Genomic DNA, 6,066 nt, shown 5'->3' with positions numbered 1-6,066 from the left:
GAAACAGTGAGCAAGCTTTCGAGTTTCCTGTAATACTTCCTTATGCTCGATAGGGTATACAAATGAGCGGAAAGGACATTTGAAGAACTGATTAATGGGTAAGATAGAATTGTTTACTCAACAAATAAAATGATCTTTGTTACTGTGATTGCAAGAGTACTCCAAGCATTCTTCTCACATTTTATTAGATGCGTATTTATTGGAATCGATGGTTTTTTTTAAAAAAAACCCAGCCAGGAATGTAAAGCTATTGTTTTACGTTTACGTTTACGTTTACGTTTTATTTAATTTATATCCCGCCCTTCTCCCTGGGGACTCAGGGCGGTTCACAGGGCATATAAATAAAAATACAATACTATACAAAAGTTAAAACAGAGATTAAATCAATGCCCAATTAAAAAACAATAATACAATCTAAAATAACAATTTAAAACCCAGCTCCCCCATCAGGCCAGACCAGCCAATTCAAACAAATGGGTCTTCAGACCACGACGGAAAGTTCGGAGGTCCGATGCCGTCCGGAGCTCCACCGGCAGTTGGTTCCACAAAGCCGGGGCACCCACAGAGAAGGCTCTCCCCCTGGGGGCCGCCAGTCGGCATTCCCTGACCGGAGGCACCCTGAGGAGGCCCTCTCTGTGGGAACGCACAGGGCGGAGGGGAGTTGAAGCCGGCAGCAGGTGGTCCCCGAGGTACCCCGGACCCATGCCATGTAGGGACTTAAAGATCATAACCAAGACCTTGAACCTCACCCGGAAGACAACTGGTAACCAATGCAGCTCGCGGAGCAAAGGTGTAACATGGGAGTACCGGGAAACTCCCAAGACAACTCTCGCGGCCGCATTCTGTACCAGTTGGAGCCTCCGAGTGGTCTTCAAGGGAAGCCCCATGTAGAGAGCATTACAGTAGTCAAGGCGAGAGGTCACGAGCGCATGAGTGACCGTGCACAGGGCATCCCGGTCCAGATAGGGCCGCAACTGGCGCACCAGGCGAACCTGGGCAAAAGCCCCCCTAGTCACGGCCACTACATGATCTTCTAGGGTAAGCCGTGAATCTAGGAGGACTCCCAAGTTGCGAGCCCTATCCACGGGGGGTAAGAGCTCACCCCCCATAGAAAGAGATGGAACATTTTGAATGTCCCGGGATGCCGGAATGCACAGCCACTCAGTCTTGTCAGGGTTGAGCTGAAGTCTGTTCCTCCCCATCCAGACCCGAACCGCCTCCAGGCAACGGGACATCACAGCGAGGGCATCACTGGGGTGGTTTGTGGTCGAAAAGAAAAGTTGGGTATCATCGGCATATTGATGATACCCAACTCCAAAACCACGAATGATCTCACCCAGCGGTTTCATGTAGATGTTGAACAGGAGAGGCGAGAGAACCGACCCCTGAGGAACTCCACAAACGAGAGACCTAGGGGCCGATCTCTGCCCCCCTGCCAACACCGACTGCGAACGTCCCAGGAGATAGGAGGAGAACCACCGAAGAACCGTGCCTCCCACTCCCAATCCCCTGAGACGCCGCAGCAAGATACCATGGTCGATGGTATCGAAAGCCGCCGAGAGGTCTAATAGGACTAGGACAGAGGAATATCCCCTGTCTCGAGCCCTCCAGAGATCATTCACCAGAGCGACCAATGCCGTCTCCGTGCTGTACCCGGGCCTGAAACCCGATTGGTAGGGGTCCAGATAATCCGCTTCATCCAGGACCAGAGGGAGCTGATGCGCCACCACACTCTCAACAACCTTCGCAAGAAAGCGAAGGTTGGAGACTGGACGAAAGTTGTTCAATACAGCTGGGTCCAAGGCAGGCTTCTTGAGGAGAGGTCTCACCACCGCCTCCTTCAAGACGGTGGGGAAATAACCCTCACTCAAAGAAGCAGATATAACCGCCTGGAGCCAGCCTCGTGTCCTCTCCCTAGCTGCATAAACCAGCCAGGAAGGGCACGGATCCAACAAACATGTGGAGGAGCTCAGCCTCCCCATAATCCTGTCCACTTCATCAGGGGTCACAGAATCAAACTCTTCCCAGATAACATTGACAAGACCGTCCGTGTCCTGATCGCCTGACTCTGCCCAGCTGGAGTCCAAACCGGTCCGAATCCGAGCGATTTTATCCGACAGATGTTGACTAAATTCCTCAGCACGACCCTGCAAGGGATCCTCCCTCACCTCCTGATTAAGGAGCGAGCGAGTCACCCTAAACAGGGCGGCCGGGCGATTATCTGCGGACGCAATGAGGGTAGAGAAGTAATTATACCTCGCCACCCTCATCGCTGCGAGATAAGACCTAATATAGGTTCTTAACCGCAACCGGTCGGGTTCGGATCGGCTCGACCTCCAACAGCTCTCTAGGCCCCGTTTCCGACGCTTCATCTCCCGGAGCTCTGCGGAGAACCATGGAGCTCGCTGGGATCTGCGCCGGGTCAGGGGCCGCAAGGGTACAACCCGGTCAAGTGCCTCAGTGGCTGCCCTTTCCCAGGTTTCCACTAAGGCATCCGCCGAGCTGTGAGCAATGGAGGCAGGTGGGGACCCCAGCGCCGCTTGGAATCTATCAGGATCCATTAAGCGTCTGGGGCAGTACCATCTAATTGGTTCCGTATCCCCACGGCGGGGGGTGGAAAAACGGAAGACCATCCGCAGGAGATGATGATCGGTCCATGACAGGGGCATAATAAATGGAGAGCCCCCACCAAGATCATCCAACCACCGTCTAGATAAAAAAATCAGGTCAAGAGTGTGGCCTCCCTCATGAGTTGGTTCAGAAATTACTTGTGTCAGGTCCATGGCCGTCATGGAAGCCATGAACTCCCGAGCTAGCTCAGATGAGCCTCCCAGGGATGGTAGATTGAAGTCTCCCAAAACTATAAGTTTGGGAAACTCAACCACCAACCCTGAGAGGATATCAAGCAGCTCGGGCAGGGCTGCCGCTGCACGACTAGGCGAAATGTACGTCAGCAGCAAACCCAACTGCGCCCCAGAACCAAATCTCACAAAGAGAGACTCACACCCGACTATCTGAGAAACGGTGGTCTCCCGCGGACATAAGGTCTCCCTAATAATAACCGCCACTCCCCCACCCCTACCTTGAGCTCTTGGCCGGTGCAGCACCCGGAAGCCTGGTGGGCAGAGGTCAACCAAAGGGACCCCACCCTCTGGGCCCAACCAAGTCTCCGTGATGCAAGCCAGGTCCGCCTGCTCACCCTCAACTAAATCCCTAACGAGGGGAGCTTTATTAACCACGGACCTGGCATTCAGGTACACCAGCCGGAGCTCAGGAGGCTGCACATCCTCGCTCCCGGAACCTCGGGGAAGAAGCAGAGGGTCGGAGCGCCTCACCGCTTGCAAATAGCGGGGACGGCCCTCCCGGTAACGATACGGCCCCCTGTCTATCCGCCTGCTGCCTTTCCCCGTCGTGGGAATTGATAATCCCACGACCCGCTCATGAGCCCCGGCGACAACGCCACCCCGTTCTCCCCCCGTGCCATCAGACCCAAGGCTGGTCTGAACCATGGTAGATCGGCCACCCCCCATAGCCAAACCACCGCTATCTCCCACCCCGCTCCCTAACCTTATAAAAAATTTGGATAAAAAAAATAATCAGAGGCTTCCTAGAATTACATGGATAGCCCCTGCCCCTGCCCAGCCATCTCTCAGAGACCCAAAACTCGGGCCCGTCATCAAGGTCATCAACAATTTTGCCTTGAATTTTGGTTTTATGGAAATAAATTGTACTAAAAAAGGGCACCCTTTTGGAGCATGCCAACACTTTCCCAGCATCTGAATTCAGCATAATGCGAATAAAAATTTATTCATGCAATGGGACTTCTAGCTTCTCTTCCTCCTTTAAGCACTCACCTATTCTCAGACCGGGTCCAGACCAATGGGGGACTCTCTGGAACAGATCTAAAGATACAAAGGAATTCTGCCTTGGTACATGCACATATATATTCAAAATATATTCAGCTGTGGTCGCTGATACTTGTTTTTCCTAAATCGGTTTCAGAGGATCAGATACTTTTATTTAGAAATGTCCACTGATTACAATCTAGCGCTCTTCTAAGATGGTACATCAGACCGATTATAATCACAGATAGATAGAATTCATGCCTTATGCTAAACCCTGATGGTTAAACCATGGTTTATTCAATGCCTGAATATACATCTCATGCTATGTCAAAATTGAATAAACATGAGAACTGAGCAAAGTGTGTAAACTGTGGGCTGGATGTGGATTCCCAACGGCCCTTCCATTTAAAGGAAACCCTTTAAAGCAAAGAATTACCCAGTTGGCAAAGCAGAGAGAAGGGCTTGGCGGAGAAAAAGCGGGCAGGACTTCAGCAACACAGTTGCTCCCACAATTTTAATTTTTATGATCTCCAGATTTTTGATAGATGAAGACAACTGGAGGGATTGTTTTTTTTTTATAAAAAAAACTGTTTTAAGAATTTAAGACCCAAGCCCTTATTTTTCACATTGCCTTTGGAACATGAGTTTCTGCTAGACCCTCTTAAACCTGGGATACATCTTTCATTCAGTGTGCCCTTCATGCTTCCTTTGAAGCTGATGTCTGTCACTTTGAACAGAGTGTGCAGTAGCCACCTTTGGTAATTGAACCAGCCGTTTTCTACATAAAATGGCTCCATCTTTGATCCCTGCTATCATTCATCACTGCAGGTTACTAGTTTTGCACTAGCTTATCATACTGCACAAGCCACTAGGGAACGTTTGCTTTGAAAAGAAATGGCTCACCTTTATTCTATGCACATGTTTGAATGCACCTGAATGGTTACCAAGTCCATTGCACTAGATGAATTTGCGTTGCAATCCCTACCATATTTATAAATGTGGATTTTAAAAGAAACGAGAAGGGATTAACTAATTTTTTCCCAACCTTCATCAACCTCACTGAATGGGGGAAGGGAAACGGTATCCAAAAGGTTACAGACTGATATCCACTCACTTGAATGCAAACACTGTAACCAATTCCAATTATATAATTTCACAAAAGCTGGGGAGGGGGGGCGAGTTGCATCCTACCGCTCTGGCATTACTTAAATTCCCGTACCTGTGTAGTTTCCTTAATTTCCACCTCCTCCCCTGCACCTGTCCCATCTTCAAAATATACGGGTTGTGTGTTTTTTTTCCACTACATGGAAACGTAGTTACCTTGGATCAGGTGTTTTTTTTTTCCAAACCTGGCCCTTTTATGACTTGTGGACTTCAACTCCCAGAATTCCTCAGCCAGCCTGGCTGAGGAATTCTGGGAGTTGAAGTCCACAAGTCATAAAAGGGCCAGGTTTGAAGCCCCCCCTCCCTGCCTCGGATCTTGTTACAGTTCAACGGTGAAGAACAAAGCCAGGGAAGCACCGTCGGTCGTGTCTGCTTAGCTCCCAAGGGAATTGGGAAGAGGGCTTGTCTAGTCCGGGAGGCGGGATGGAAGCTCTGCAGCTGCTGTTGAATCTGTGACTTTAAAGTCATTTGAAGTAAAAGACAAAAAAAAAGGGGGGGGGGAGGCGGATTTCTGAATCAACAATAATCAGCCAGACTGCAGCAGCTGCTGCAAGATTCAGGCTAGCCCAGGGGTAGGCAACCTTGGCTCTTTCATGACCCGTGGACTTCAACTCCCAGAATTCCTCAGCCAGCATGAGCTGGCTGAGGAATTCTGGGAGTTGAAGTCCACGGGTCATGAAAGAGCCAAGGTTGCCTACCCCTGGGTTAGCAACAGGCTTCCCCCGCCTTGGTATTTGTGAAAAATAAACAGGGGAAGGCGTCGAGCTCCAAAGGCGGTCGAAGTGGGTGCCGTTAGCCCTGGCCGAACGTCTCAAAAAAAAAAAAAAAGGGGGGGGGGAACCCAAGAGCTGCGAGCCCATTTCCTAAGCACGCTTCCTCCATTTCAAGTGGCAAGAAGCTAACTCCCCGCCAAGTTATAAAGCTCGCTCACTCTGAGCAAAGGCCCCGAAGGATGAAGTCAAATCCCGTTTCCCCGGCAACGGGGTAGATGCAACCGATGGACCACGCCACCTCGCTTCTCTTCCCTCGCTCACCCCCCACCCCATTCCATCCCGAC

The sequence above is a fragment of the Vipera ursinii genome (assembly GCF_947247035.1).
Source record: "Vipera ursinii genome assembly, chromosome: 2".
NCBI lineage: Eukaryota > Metazoa > Chordata > Lepidosauria > Squamata > Viperidae > Vipera > Vipera ursinii.
Note: the sequence above shows the minus strand (reverse complement) of the source record.